Source organism: Chamaea fasciata, unplaced genomic scaffold, assembly GCF_029207755.1.
Source record: "Chamaea fasciata isolate MVZ Bird 193981 ecotype frontalis unplaced genomic scaffold, bChaFas1.0.hap1 SCAF_31, whole genome shotgun sequence".
Classification (NCBI taxonomy): Eukaryota; Metazoa; Chordata; class Aves; order Passeriformes; family Sylviidae; genus Chamaea; species Chamaea fasciata.
Window position 1 is genome coordinate 67,192 of NW_027094116.1, and position 15,166 is coordinate 82,357.

The window sequence follows — 15,166 nt, forward strand, 5'->3', positions numbered from 1 at the left end:
CTGGAAGGGAGAAGGGACAAGGGCTGGATGGAGGGGGCCCTGCAGGGACAGCAGCACCTGGGGAATCCGGTGCTGTGTCTCACTGCAGACTGTCCCCAAAGGAACACTGGTGTAGCACAGAGGTGTTGAGGTAAGACACACCTCAGTCACCCTGGGCTGAGGCAGGACATGGGGACACTGTGGACACCCCATGCTCATCCAGGACACCACCACCATCCTCACAGCTCCTGTCCCGACAGCCACATCGTCATTGCCCTGTGCCCATGATCCCATTCTAATGGCACCTGTCTTCATGCTCCATCCCCATGGTATGTGGCCCTTGTCCCTGTCCCTGCATCCCTGTTCCCCTGTCCCTGCCTTGGGGACATCAGGGGACCCCACAGCCCCCCTGTGCCCCCTCCCCACCGGTCTCTGCCTCACCAGGGCCCATCCCCGGGGTGTCAGGCCTGTGCCCGGGGCACTCACCCCACAGGAGCAGCGCCACCTTCCCGGCCATCTCCATGTCCCCAGCCATGTGCACTGGCTGTCACTCGCTGCTGTGGCCACCGGTCCTCTGGGTGGCGGCTCTTCGGATGAAGAGAAAGGTCGCACCTCATCCCCACGTGTTGGTGGGGGCAGGGTGGGGGAAAGGTGGAGACACAGCAGGGGATAGGCTGGGGACATTATGGGATGGTCTGGCGGCTAAGTGGGGGATGGTGTTCCCAGGAGTGGGGGTCTCAGGGGTTGTGGAGAGCCAAAAATGGGTGTTCTTGAGAATGGGGATCCTAGGGAATGGAGGTCTCCATGTCTAGGGGGAATTCAGAGATGGAGGTGAATTTGCTCTAATTGCCGGACGCCCAGTTGGTTGAGATGAAACTAGACATGCAGGAAATAAAGGCAAAAATGTTTTCCCACAACATTTTTATCCCAGTGAAAAAAAATCAGCAAAATCACGCTGAAAATGTAGAAAATGATCTGGCTGACAGAATACTTTTAATTGTTGTCCTCCCAACTAGTCACAATAAAAACATAAACAAATCACAGAGAAACGAGACTTTCTGGTTCCCTTCAGGAGCCCATTGGTGCATCCCACAGCAGCGTTTCCTTGTGGATAACACAGAGTGTGGAATCTCCCTGAGTGTCCAGCAGGTCCATGGGATTGTTCCCGGCCTGCTGGCAGCAACCCAGCCCACAGGGAAGGCTTTGGTGGGGTCACATTTAGGAACTCTGCCCATTTTCCTCCTTCCCACCCTCAAACTTGATTTACCTCCCATGGCTTCCGCTCCCAACATGGGAGAAACTCTGTCCATCCTTGGAACAGAGCACAGGAATCCGTGGAAATGCCCGTGTGTCCCTCAGGGTCTGCTTCCCTGGGAAATGCACTCCACCCTGCCCTGAATTCCCCTGCCTGGGCACTCCCTGCTCCTGTTGGGACACCCCTGTTCCCCAGATCCACGGCTGGAGCCCCTGCTCAGTATTTCCACACTTTTCCTTCTCTTCTGGTGTCCACATCCAGAACACAAACATTCTTTCTGGGAGGTTCCAAAGGGCTGCAGGTTTTGTTCAGGAAGGAGGGTCCCGGTCAGGTTGTTGAGCAGATGGGTGTGGGATTTGCAGAACTTCTGGGGCTCTCTCAGCCCCTTGCTGAGAGGGACAAAATGATCAATTGCTGCATTTCCGGACTGCTTTCCTCACAGCTGCCCCTGCAGGGGGGTTTGCAGCCAGCCCTGCTCTGAAAACCATCCAAGGCCCTCGCAGAGCCACTGCTTGGGCTCCCATTGGCTTTTGTGCTTCTTGCAGGGCCCAGCAAACCACAGCCAGGCCTTTTCCTGCCACAGAATTGTCACCTTTGCAGCAGCTCTAAAGCTGCCAGAATCAAAGCCAAGGGGGCGGGGGGAGCCTCAGGTCGTGGCTGCCACCTGGGGCTGGCCGGAGCAGGGCTGGCCAATGCCCATCCCTGTGCACTGGGGCTGGGCCATGGCTGGGCCCCGCACTTGGATGGCCACTGGCTTCAAGGAGGAGGAGTTGGGGAGCTCCTTCCTGCCTGGGGCTCCATTCCCGAGCTGCTCTTGCCGGCTGACATCCTGCAGGGGATGAGTGAGAATGGCGAAGTCTGGAGCCCGCCTGGAGCTGCCATCCCCCAGGACAGGACCCCTTGGACAGCATGTGTCCCCTGTGAGGCAGAACCCACCCCCCGTGTGACACTCAGCACAAACGGCCTCTTCCTTCTGCTGCAGGAGAGAGAAAGTGAAAGTGTTGAGGGACACAGCCCGACACCCCCATCCCCCACAGCCTCCCACCCTCCCTGCAGACCCCTCACCTCTGCTTCCCCCACGCTGGGGTTCTCCCAACCCGTTCCCTGCTCAGGTGCCCCCCAGGGTTATCAAGGCATGAACTGGGGGGTTGTGAAATTGAGGGGAAAGAGGAAGAAAATGGATTATGTGGAGAGGAAAATATCACTGGGGGTTAGCCCCTCAGAATTGCCTTGTGGTGCCTCCCCCAAACCAGACACATATGAGGGGGTCAGTGCAGGTCCCTGGGTCTACCCAAAAGGTGAGGTACACCCCTTGAAGGAGCTGTGACCCATGGGCTCATCGGGCCACTGTCCATCCCTGGACCCCCATTCCCATGGGAACTCAAACATAGGACCTCCATTTCTTATGTCCCCTCTCCCTGGAACCCCCACCCGAGTACTTACATTCCCTAAGATCTCCATGGCCCAGGACCCCCATTCAGAGGAACCCTCTCCACAAATGACATGCCCTACAACCCCCCTTCCCCCAGGACATGAATTCTCTCAGAAGATCCCCATTCCCACGAGCCTGACCCATTCCCCCTGCACTCCATTCCTAGTACACCCATCCCATGACTCGAAGTCCCTGGAGCCCATGTTCCCCTGGGACTCTCATCCCTGAGTCCCCCAGCCCTGGGGACCCCAAGTCCCATGACACCCCCATCCCTGGTGACTCCCACTCCTCAGTAGCTCCATTCCCCTAGACACCCATCCTTGGCTCCCCAAAACCATTAAGCCCCCCACTCCTGGAACGCCCTGTCCCATCTTGTGCCACCCAGCCTTGTCCCCACCCTGTCCCCACCCTGCCCACAGCCTGCCACCAGCTTGTGGCCAACCTGACCCCAGCAAGTGCCACCTACGCATGAGGATGAGACCTGACCTCACTTCCTTCCCATTTTGCCAAAGAACTGCCACTCAGCCAACAGCCACCCCTGGCAGTGAGTGACAGCCAGTGCACATGGCCGGGGACACGGGGATGGCCAGGAAGGTGGCGCTGCTCCTGTGGGGTGAGTGCCCCGGGCACGGGCCTGACACCCCAGGGATGGGCCCTGGTGAGGCAGAGACAGGTGGGGAGGGGGCACAGGGGGGCTGCGGGGTCCCCTGAGGTCCCCAAGGCCAGCAGAGCCAGTGCATGGGCATGGACCCCAGTGTGAGCAGAGGAGTGGGGTGGTTGTGGGGACAGGAAAAGGGGGACAAGAAGAGGGGAAATGGGATGTGGGGACGGGAAAAGGGGGATGGAGATGTGGGGACAAGGATGTGGCAAAGGAACCTTGGGGCTATAGCAGTTGTGAGGACAGGGACAGGGGCACAGGGATGCAGGGACAGGGACAAGAGCCATGTACAATGCAGATGGGCTGTGGGGATGGGTTCCATTAGAATGGGATGACGGGCCATGGGGATGTTGCTGATGGGACCAGGGCTGTGAGGATGGTGGTGGTGACCTGGAGGAGAATGGGGTGTCCACAGTGTCCCCATGTCCTGCCTCAGCCCAGGGTGACCGAGGTGTCACTGTCCTCAAGACCTCTGTGCTACATCAGTGTTCCCACTGCAGACAGTCTGGGGACAGACACCACACCATGTCCCCCAGGTGCTGCTGTCCCCACCCAGCCCTGTCCCTTCTCCCTTCCAGCCCAGACCCTCGGCCTCGCTGGTGAGTCCTCAGGGGATGCCATGTCCCCACCCCACTGTCCCCAGCCCCGCGCTGACCCTGGCAGGCTGGTGTCCCCTGTCACCTGCAGGTGCCCAGACCACCCAGCTCCTGGTGGAGCCCCCCTGGAGGCCGGCGGTGCTGTGGGACCAGGTGACACTGACCTGCCAGGGCTCGGGGACCGCCGGTGCCACCACCTGGTACAAGGACGGGCAGCGCTGGTGGCTGGAGGGGCCCGACCACTTCACTGTCACTGAGAGTGGCACCTACACGTGTGACAGACCTGGCAGCGGGCACAGCGCCTTTGTGAGAATCTTAGATGGTGAGGGGAGTTTGGGTGTCCCCAACCTGCCCTCTGCAGGGACCCCGAGGGCTTTGGGTGGACTCCACTCCATTGGTGTGACCAGAGCTTGTCCCCTGCACACGGGGACATCCCAGACAATCCCAGTTTGGGGGGACCCTATTTCTGGAATTGGGGACCCCTGGTATATTGTGTGCCCCAATGAGGGGTCCCCATGAAAACGGGATCCCTCTGGTGTGACAGGACCCCCGCGTCCCCCAGACCAGCTGGTGCTGCAGGTGCCGACCCAGCCACTGCTGGAGGGGGACACGGTGACACTGCGCTGCCGGGGCTTTCGGGACATGTTGGTCACTGGGATGCGATTCTACCATGAATTCAAGGAGGTCAAGAGGTCCCTCCGTGGGATCGAGCTGTCCCTGTCCCCTCTGCATCTGAACCACGGTGGCCGCTACCGCTGCGGGGGCCGGGTGAACTCTGAGCTGTCACCGTGGGTGCAGTCGGTACCGGTGACAGTGACAGTGCACGGTGAGCACCCCACAACTGCCACCCCAGAACCCCCACAGCCCCTCCGCAGGGGCTCAGGGTCACAAATCCCCCTCCCCTCTCCTTCCCAGAGCTCTTCACGGTGCCGGTGCTGGAGGGTCCTCCCGAGCTCATCGAGGGGTCCCCCCTCAATCTCAGCTGCCTCAGCACCCCCAGCCCCCTGCGGCCCCCAGCCCACCTCCTGCACCTCTTCTACCGGGACGGGCGGTTGGTGGGGGGCCCGCAGGTGTCCCCGCAGCTCCAGGTGCCCGCCGTGGGGGTCTCCAACTCGGGGAATTACAGCTGCCAGGTGCGCTCCGAGGAGGGGGCCGTGCAGAAGAGCAGCGCCCGGCTCCGCGTCACGGTGCGCAGTGAGTGCGGGGATGGGCGCGGGGATGGGCACGGGGAGCCCCCACAGCCTCCTCGGGTCCCCTACCCATCCTGGGGACCTCCATCCCTCTTTGGCATCTCACATCCCTTCTCAGGTCCCTGCTCCATCCTTTGATCTTCTTTTGTTACCTGGGTCCTTCAAACCCCATTCTCCCATGTAACCCTAATCCCTCTCTGGGGTCCCTGCACTCCTCCTTGGGTGCCCTTCTTGCTCCCTGAAGATCTCTCCATCCTCTGCCTAAGCCCCCTCTTTCCCCTCCCCATGTCCCCTACCCTTCCTTTGTCCCCAGTCCCTCCTGTGTCCCCCAGCAAGGGTCTCAGTCTCGGGAGTGTCCCTGTGCGTTCAGCCGCCCCGGGGGACAGGTGGCACTGGGGGACCGCCTGGTGCTGAGCTGCAAAGTAGCCACAGGGACAGGTCCTCTGTCCTTCACCTGGCACCAGGGGGGCTCAGGAGCACTGCTTGGCACCGGCGCCCACCTGCAGCTGTGGCACATTGGGAACAATGACAGCGGCTACTACCAGTGCCGGGTCAGCGATGGGGACAGTGCAGCTGAGAGCCCCCATTGCACACCACCATCCTGGGGAACAGAACTACTTAGCTTGTGACGACCCCACCTGTGGAAACCCCCACCCCACCCATGCCAACCTCATCCAACCCTCATGTTCCCCACACCATCCCTGTCCCATCCCAGGCCACAGCCCCCGCCACTGCAAATCATGGTCCCATGTGACTGGAACCTCGGGCTCCACGTCCCCCACCCAGGACATCCCACCCGTGGCTCTCTCCTCCCACCTGTAACATCCATCCCCCACACCAGGTCACCATCACTGCCACTCCATGTCACCGTCACAGGTTAGCGGGACCCTCGTGATTGGGGTGATTCCACCCACAGCCTGCCCCAGCCTGCCCCATCCCCCTCCCACTCCATCCTCATTGCACCCATGGCATCCCTGCCTCCCACATCCACTGTTGGCCACAACCACTGCCACATTGGGACCCTCTGTCTGTTGGTGTCCCCAGGCACAACAGCCCCCATGTGACCCTCACATTCTACAAGGCAAAATTCATCCCACCCTCATCCACCCTGTCCCAGCCGCCCAACACTGGCTGCCAGCCCCTCCCCCCATCATCAGCCCTGTCTCTGTCCACACAGTTCCCGTGGCCAATGCCACCATCACACCAGGTCTCCCGTCACACCAGGTGCACGCAGGTGACCCCGTGACCCTGCGCTGCTCAGTGCAGGTGGGCTCAGCCCCTGTAAACTTCACCTGGCTGCACAACGGGCAGGAGGTGGCCGAGGGTCCTGTCCTGCAGCTCGGGAACGTCGATGTGGGACATTCAGGCACCTACCAGTGCATGGCCACCAACCAGCTGGGACAGGACGGGCACCGCGTGTTCCGGGCACTCAGCCCTGAGCTGGCCCTAGAGGTGACATCGTGGGGACATGGAGGCACAGGTGGGCTCACAGGGGGTCACCCTGGTGGTCTGACACCCCCGGGTTGTCGGTGACCTCAGTTTTCTCCCACTCTCTCTCTGGCAGTGACAGAAAGGGAACAGGGAACAGGAAACAGGAGGGGTCACCTGAGGTCACAATGGTTGCAGGACCCCTGGGGTGATGGATGACCCCTCTGTGTTCCCATTTGTCCCCAGCAGTGGCTGCAGGGGTCAGTGGTTCCCTGTTGTTCCTGGTCCTGCTCCTGGGTGTCATCATGACCTGGCACTGGTGGCACCGCATTGGTGGGTGACCATGGGGGGAACGGGGTTCCCCGAGAGGGGTGGGAAGCCCCCAGACTGAAGGGGTGATAGGGTGGTACCCACTGCTCCTGACTTGGGTTGTGCTGAGCCCCCAGTGTCCTTGGCTGAGTGTCCTGGGCGATTTGGGCAGGTGTGGGAGGATCACACAGCGATGTTGGGTTTTCTTTTGGGGTCCTGGGGGATTTTTGAGGGTCTCCCTCCCTGCTGCGCTTGGGGTTCTGGGTGCTCAGGGCACCGGTTCAGGGGTTCTGGGGGGCTCTAGAGATGCTCAGAGGTCCTGTGGGAATTGAGGGTCTGGTGGTGGTTCAGGATTCCCATGGGTGGTCAGGGCCCTGGGGATCCCACAGTCACCCCTTCCCTCTCCTTTGCAGCCACCAGGAAGAAGCAGGAAAGGTGAGTGGGGGGCTCCATTCACAACCCCTCTTCTACTCTCACACCCTGAACCCTCCATGTGCTCCCAAAACCCCTCCATCCCCACAGGGCACATCCACAGCCCCTGGCCCCCCTGGAGGAGGAGGAGGTTCTGTACACCCATGTTGTGAAAACCGAGCGGGCAGGGGGTGAGTACGGGGACAGGGAAATACAGGGACACGTCACCCGCTGGGGTCACCCCCAGCCGGGTCCCCCCAGCCAGTGTCTCTCACAGGGCTCCCCAGTGCTGCCCCGCCCAAGGACACCACGGTGACCTATGCAGAGCTGCCAGGACCCCATGGACGACCACAGGACACCAGCAACATCTACGAGAGTGTGCCGTGACACTGAGGAAACTGGGGGGCACTGGGGGACACCGGGGATCCCCTCACCCTGGCCTTCTGTGGTTGCCATCCAGCCTGAGGTGGTGGTCAGGAGAAGGGGCTGGTGCACAGAGCACCCAGTGCTCCCCATTCCATCTCCCAGTACCACCACGGCTTCCCCATTCCCCCTCCCATTGTTCCCAGTACACCCAGGGGCTCCCCCTTTCCCTTCCCAGTACTCCCACAGTCCCAGTGGCGGCACATTCCCTCTCCCAGTGCAAGGAGGGCACACGGTCGGTTTCGATACACTTCAGCCCAAAATGCAGCTTTTTGGTTAAACTGGCACAAGTGGTGTTTGTTCAGCCCTCTTGGGCTTTAGGAATGGAATTCTCCAGTTCTGGCTTCCACTAAACAACCAGGGGCCTGGGGAGCCCCGAGGGTGGAGGGCCCGAAACGGCCGAGGGGAGACCCTGGCAGGGCGGGGGAGCAGAGACCCTGGGCTGGGCTCTGCGGAAAGGAGGGACCGGCACGGTGGTCCCAGAGCACGGGGAAGGGCCCCAGCTGCCATGGCGCTGCAAGTGCCGGGACTGTCACGGCGTGTCTGAACCGACTGTGAGAGCGTGTCCCAAGCCACTGTCGCCATGTGTCGGGACAGCCCGTGGCCAGGGTGACGCCCCCACAGCTTTGGGCACTCGGAATGGGCGGGGCAGGGGCGGGGCAGAGCCCTGTCCATTCCCCGTGCCCTGTGCAGGTGAGGAGGGCAGGGATGGAGCAGCTTTGGGGACACCTGGGATCGATACAAGGTCATTCCACAGAGCCACACCATGACTGTGGGCAGAGCCCCGGCTCAACATTGCCACACTTTTCCCTCTGGTCTGGTGGCTGCAGCCAGAACCCAAATATTCTTTCCAAGAGGTTCCAAAGGGCTGCAGGTTTGAGACAAGAAGGAGGAGGGTCCCGGTCAGGTTGTTGAGCAGATGGGTGTGGGATTTGCAGAACTTCTGGGGCTCTCTCAGCCCCTTGCTGAGAGGGACAAAATGATCAATTGCTGCATTTCCGGACTGCTTCCCTCACAGCTGCCCCTGCAGGGGGGTTTGCAGCCAGCCCTGCTCTGAAAACCATCCAAGGCCCTCGCAGAGCCACTGCTTGGGCTCCCATTGGCTTTTGTGCTTCTTGCAGGGCCCAGCAAACCACAGCCAGGCCTTTTCCTGCCACAGAATTGTCACCTTTGCAGCAGCTCTAAAGCTGCCAGAATCCAATGGGCACCTAAACTGAACCAGAAAGTTTCATTTCTGTGGGATTTGTTTGTGCTTTTATTATGAGTGACTTTTTGGGAGAGTAGCAATTAAAAGGATTATATCGACCAGACAATTTTGCATGTTATCTGTTTGATTTTGGTGATTTTCTTTTTAGTGGGAAAAAAGGGTGTGGGAAAAGACGTTTGCCTTTATTTCCTGGGTGTCTAATTTTGTCTCAGCCAATTGGGCAACAGGGAATACAAGCAAATTTCGCCTGGCATTTACCATCATCAGGGCAAGATTCCACTAGATGCCCCCTTAAGTTTGGGCAGCCCAGAGGTCACAGGGACCCACTGGGGACAGCGGGAATGCTCACGGCCCCCCAGGATGTGCCACCTCTGGGACAGGAATCCCCAAGGATGTGGCACCCCCAGAACGAGGAATCCCCTGGGACAAGACCCTGGGACACGACCCAGGTGTCACCACAGCAGAGGAGCCCTTTTCCCTCAGGGCAGGACCCCTCTGGATGTGTCCCCCAGGACAGAACCCACGGCCTCAGCTCAGCATAAACGGCCTCTTCCTTCTGCTGCAGGAAAGAGAAAGTGAAAATCTTTCATCCCCCACAGCCCCCAAACACTGCCTGCACCCCCCAGCCCCCTTGGCCCCTTCCTGGGATCCCCCCACCGTTCCCTGCTCAGGTGTTCCCTGGGATGGCTGAGCCAGGAAATGGGGGGATGGGAAAAGCCCAGGGGTGTGTGGGGCACAGACCCAGAGCCTCCACCCTGGGGTGCCCCCCTGGCCATGAGCACACTGTGGGGGCTGTGCTGGGCTCTGAGTCACCCCAAAATCTGAGGCACCCAGGGCAGGACCGGAGACCCCCGTGCCCACCCAGCCACTGCCCATCCCTGGGACCCCCATTCCCCTGGGAACCCAACCATGGGACCCCCATTCCCTTGGTCTCTGCTCCCTGGGACCCCCCTTCCAGGACTCCCATTGCCCAGGACCACCATTGCCTTGATCCCATCCCATGGGCTGCTTGTTCCCATAGAACCCAAATTTTCAAGGGTCCCCTTTTCTCCCCTGGACCCCCAACCCTGGGACCCATATTCCATGACCAAAAACCTCTGGGGAAACCTTTTCCTGCAGGACCCCCATCCCTGAATCACCTGAGACATGGAGACCCCAATTCCCCTGGACCCCCATTCTCCTGGACACCCGGCCTTGGTTCCTCACATCCCCTGAGGCCCCCACTCCTGGGAACACCATCCCCCACTGAGCCCCCAGACTATCCCATAATGTCCCCAGCCTGTCCCCTGCTGTGTCTCCACCCATCCCCCACCAAGGGCCACCTACACGTGGGGACGAGGTGTGACCTTTCTTCCTTCCTCCTCATCCGAAGAGCCGCCACCCAGGGGACCGGTGGCCACAGCAGCGAGTGACAGCCAGTGCACATGGCCGGGGACACGGGGATGGCCGGGAAGGTGGCGCTGCTCCTGTGGGGTGAGTGCCCCGGGCACGGGCCTGACACCCCGGGGATGGGCCCTGGTGAGGCAGAGACCGGTGGGGAGGGGGCACGGGGGGGCTGGGATGTCCCCTGAGGTCCCCAAGGCCAGCAGAGCCAGTGCATGGGCATGGACCCCAGTGTGAGCAGAGGAGAGGGGTGGCTGTGCGGACAGGAAAAGGGGGACAAGAAGAGGGGAACTGGGATGTGAGGACAGTAACAGGGGGAGAGAAATGTGGGGACAAGGATGTGGCAAAGGAACCTTGGGGCTGTAGCAGTTGTGGGGACAGGGACAGGGGCACAGGGATGCAGGAACAGGGACAAGGGCCATGTACCATGCAGATGGGCTGTGGGGATGAGTTCCATTAGAATGGGATGACGGGCCATGGGGATGTTGCTGATGGGACCAGGGCCGTGAGGATGGTGGTGGTGACCTGGAGGAGAATGGGGTGTCCACAGTGTCCCCATGTCCTGCCTCAGCCCAGGGTGACCAAGGTGTCCCTGTCCTCAAGATCTCTGTGCTACACCAGTGTTCCCACTGCAGACAGTCTGGGGACAGACACCACACCATGTCCCCCAGGTGCTGCTGTTCCCACCCAACCCTGTCCCTTCTCCCTTCTAGCCCACACCCTCGGCCTCGCTGGTGAGTCCCCAGGGGATGCCATGTCCCCACCCCGCTGTCCCCAGCCCCATGCAATGGCCCTGGCAGGCTGGTGTCCCCTGTCACCTGCAGGTGCCCAGACCACCCAGCTCCTGGTGGAGCCCCCCTGGAGGCCGGCAGTGCTGTGGGACCAGGTAACACTGACCTGCCAGGGCTCGGGGACCACCGGTGACACCACCTGGTACAAGGACGGGCAGCGTTGGGGGCAGAACAGAAGCGACCGCTTGACTGTCACCGAGAGTGGCAACTACACATGTGACAGACCTGGCAGTGGGTCCAGCCCTGCCTTGAGAGTCATGAATGGTGAGGGGGGATCTTAAATGATCAGGGTGGCCTCTTGTTGGGTCTGCGTGGGCTCCACTCCAAGTGTCGCCTTACACTGCTCGTGTGGCTAGAGCCTGTCCCCTGCACTCAGGGTCATCCCAGTGCATCCCCGTGTGATGGGGCCCCCGTGGTGACATCTGTGCCACGGAGCGTCTCCTGGTGTTCCTGGGATCCTCCTGTGCAATGGAGACTCCACCCAGATGTCCGCGGTGCCATGGGCATCCAACTTGGAGAAGTCCCGTGCCACTCAGTTTGAAGGGACTCTCCTGTCCCACAGACCGGCTGGTGCTGCAGGTGCCAGCACAGACACTGCTGGAGGGAGACACGGTGACACTGCGCTGCCAGGTCAGGCAGGACATGTCGGTCAGCAGGGTGCGATTTTACCAGGACGGGAAGGATCCTGGAGGGTTCCTCACTGGGACCGAGCTGTCCCTGTCCCCCCTGCAGCTGAACCACAGTGGCCGCTACCACTGCGGGGCCTTGATGAGCTTCGGACTGTCACTGTCAATACCAGTGACAGTGACAGTGCACGGTGAGCACCCCCACTGCTGGAACTCCAATATCCTGACACCCCCAAAGTCACTTCCCGGGGGACTCAGAGTCACAGCCCTCACCTCTCCTCTCCTTCCCAGAGCTCTTCACGGTGCCGGTGCTGGAGGGTCCCCCGGAGCCCATCGAGGGGTCCCCCCTCAATCTCAGCTGCCTCAGCACCCCCAGCCCCCTGCGGCCCCCAGCCCCCCTCCTGCACCTCTTCTACCGGGACGGGCAGTTGGTGGGGGGCCCACAGGTGTCCCCGCAGCTCCTGGTGCCCGCCGTGGGGGTCTCCAACTCGGGGAATTACAGCTGCCAGGTGCACTCCGAGGAGGGGACTGTGCGGAAGAGCAGCGCCCGGCTCCACGTCACGGTGCACAGTGAGTGCGGGGATGGGCACGGGGAGCCCCCACAGCCATCCCAGGTCTCCCATCCTTGCTCAACCCTCTGTGTGTTGCCCTGCCTTCCCTGGGCTCTCCCTGCGTCCTCCCATCACCTTCCCTGCTGCCTGCATCCCTCACCAGGTCCCCTCACCCCTCCCCAGCTGCACCTCTCCCTCTCTGAGGTCCTTCCATTGTCCACAGGTCCCACTATCCCTGTCTGGGTCCCCAAAACCTTCCCTGTGGCTCCCTTCAACCCTCTCTATGTGTCTCCTGGCTGAATCTCTCACCCTGCTCTGGGGTCCCTTCCAGCCTTTTCCAAGCCTCTCTCCCATCTCTGGGCCCCCTTCTTCCTCACAGGGATCCCCCCATCCCTCTCTGATCCTCCCCCTCCCTAAGTCCTTCACTGCTCCCTGGTGTTCCCCACTCCTCATCCCATGTCCCCAATCCCTCGTGTGTCCACCCGCAGGTGTCCCACTCTAGGGGGGAGTGCAGCCCCCTGGGGGACAGGTGGCACTGGGTGACTGCCTGGTGCTGAGCTGTGCAGTGGCCACAGGGACAGGTCCTCTGTCCTTCACCTGGCACCGGAGGGGCTCAGAGGCACTGCTGGGTGCCAGCCCCCACCTGGAGCTGTGGCACTTTGGGGACTAGGAGAACAGCCACACCAGTGCTGGGCCAGTGATGGGGACAGTGTGGCCAAGAGCCCCACATTGAACCTCACTGTCCTTGGGCTGAGGGTGATCCCACCCACAGCATCCCCAATTCCACACATTCCCATTCCACCCCAACCCTCCACACCATCCCCAACCCACCCCAGGTCACAGCCCCCACCCCTGGCTGTCACAGCCCAGGGGAACTGGGACCGTCTGGCTCCAGGTGTCCCCACCCAGGACATCCAGGCCATGGATCCCTAATGCCGCCTGTCACACGTCCCACTCCCCATCAGGTCACATTCACCCTACTGAGCGTGACTCTCCAGGGGAGTGAGTCGCTTGGCATTGGGGTGATGCCCCCGTTGATTTGCCTCATCAGACCCATCACATCCCACCCACGCCATTCCGTGCCCCCCACGAGGTGACAGCCATTACCACACTTGGACACAGCCGCCCTCATCCCGTCCTCACCTCAGACTCATCCCATCCTCATCCCTCACCCCTCATCCATCACATGCCCTCATCCCACAGCACATGATGGCTCCACCCCCACGGGATCACTGTCCTGGCTGAAGGAGACCCTCTGTCTCCAGGTGCCACCACACAGACTCCCTCATTCCCCCAGGCCGGGTACAGCCCCTGCTCCTGGCCTCAGCCTGGTCTCTGTCCCCACAGTGCCTGTGGCCAATGCCACCATCAGCCCTGGTCCCCTGTCACACCAGGTGCACGCAGGTGACCCCGTGACCCTGCGCTGCTCAGTGCAGGTGGGCTCAGCTCCTGTTAACTTCACCTGGCTGCGTGATGGGCAGGTGGTGGCCCAGGGTCCCATCCTGGATCTTGGGAATGTCAGTGTGGGACATTCGGGCACCTACCAGTGCGTGGCCACCAACCAGCTGGGACAGGACAGGCACCGCGTGTTCCGGGCACTCAGCCCTGAGCTGGCCCTGGAGGTGACACCACGTGGACACTGGAGCAGAGGTGGGGTAACATGGGGTCACTGGGGTTTCAGGGCTCCTGGAGTGACAGGTGACCCTGACGTGTCCCTTCTGTCCCCTGCAGTGGCCACAGGGGTTGGCGTGTCCCTCCTGTTCCTGGTCCTGCTCGTGGGTGCAGCTGCGGCCTGGCACCGGTGGAACAACATGGGTGGGTGACAATGGGGGCAATGGGAGCCCTGGGGAGGTGGGAGGCCACCTGGAATGTTAGGGTGATGGGTGACACGCACAGCTGCTGAGTGCTCAGGACCTTTGCTCAGGGTCCTCAAGGATTTGGGGTGGTGTGGGAATGTCTTGCAGGGATGTTGGGGCTTCTTTCTGTGACCTTGGAGAAATTTGGAGGGTCCCCCTCCTTGCCAGCATTGGGCTTCTGGGCACTCACAAGGTCCAGAGCACTTGGGTGGTTCAGGGGTTCTGGGGGGCATCAGGGACGATCAGGGGTCCTGGGAGAAATTGAGGGTCCAGGAGGGTGCCAGGATTTCTGAGGGGGCCTTGGGGACCCCAGAGTTACCTTTCCCCTCTTTCCTTTCTAGCGTCCAGGAAGCAGCAGGAAAGGTGAGTGGGGGGCTCAAACCACATCTGTCCCCTTTTACCCCAACCCCAAGACCTCCCATTCCCTCCCACACATCCCCTTTATCCCCGCAGGGCCCCCCCGGATCCCCGGCCTCCCCAGAGGAGGGGGAGTTGCTGTACACCCACGTCGTGAGCACCAGGCAGATGGGGGGTGAGTACAGGGTGGGACACACACACAGGGACACGTCACCCATGAGTGTCACCCCCACCCAGATCCCACAGCCAGTGTCTCTCGCAGCGTCCCCCCGTGCCACCACGCTCCAGGATCCCCAGGTGACCTACGTGGAGCTGCGGGGACCCCCATGGGCGACAGCGGGAACTCAGTGACACCTATGGGAATGTGCTGTGACACTTGGGGCTCCAGTGGGCACTGGGGGGCTCTGGGGGAACTGGGGGGCAGCGAGGGACCCCACCCATGGGCAGCCACACTACTCCAGTGTGCTGGCACCAGCCCAGCCCAGTGTGTGGAGCCACACTGAGGGTCCTGAGCCCTCTTCCCCCCCTACCCAGAAGAAGGAGAAAATCACCCACGGGAATGTCTCTGCGGAGAAGGTGCTGCTGGCAGTGCTGAGATCAGCCACTGCCTGCCTGAGTCTGCAGAAGGAACAACCCCTTCCCTCCTTCCTTCCTTCCTTCCTTCCTTCCTTCCTTCCTTCCTTCCTTCCTGCCTTCCTGCCTTCCTGCCTTCCT

At 61.4% G+C, this 15,166-nt stretch overlaps 1 pseudogene; it reads left to right on the forward strand.

Annotated features, from left to right (window-relative positions):
* Nucleotides 1-10,312: 10,312 nt before the first annotated feature.
* On the forward strand, nucleotides 10,313-14,825 carry LOC136302865 (Fc receptor-like protein 3; annotated as a pseudogene).
* Nucleotides 14,826-15,166: the final 341 nt, after the last annotated feature.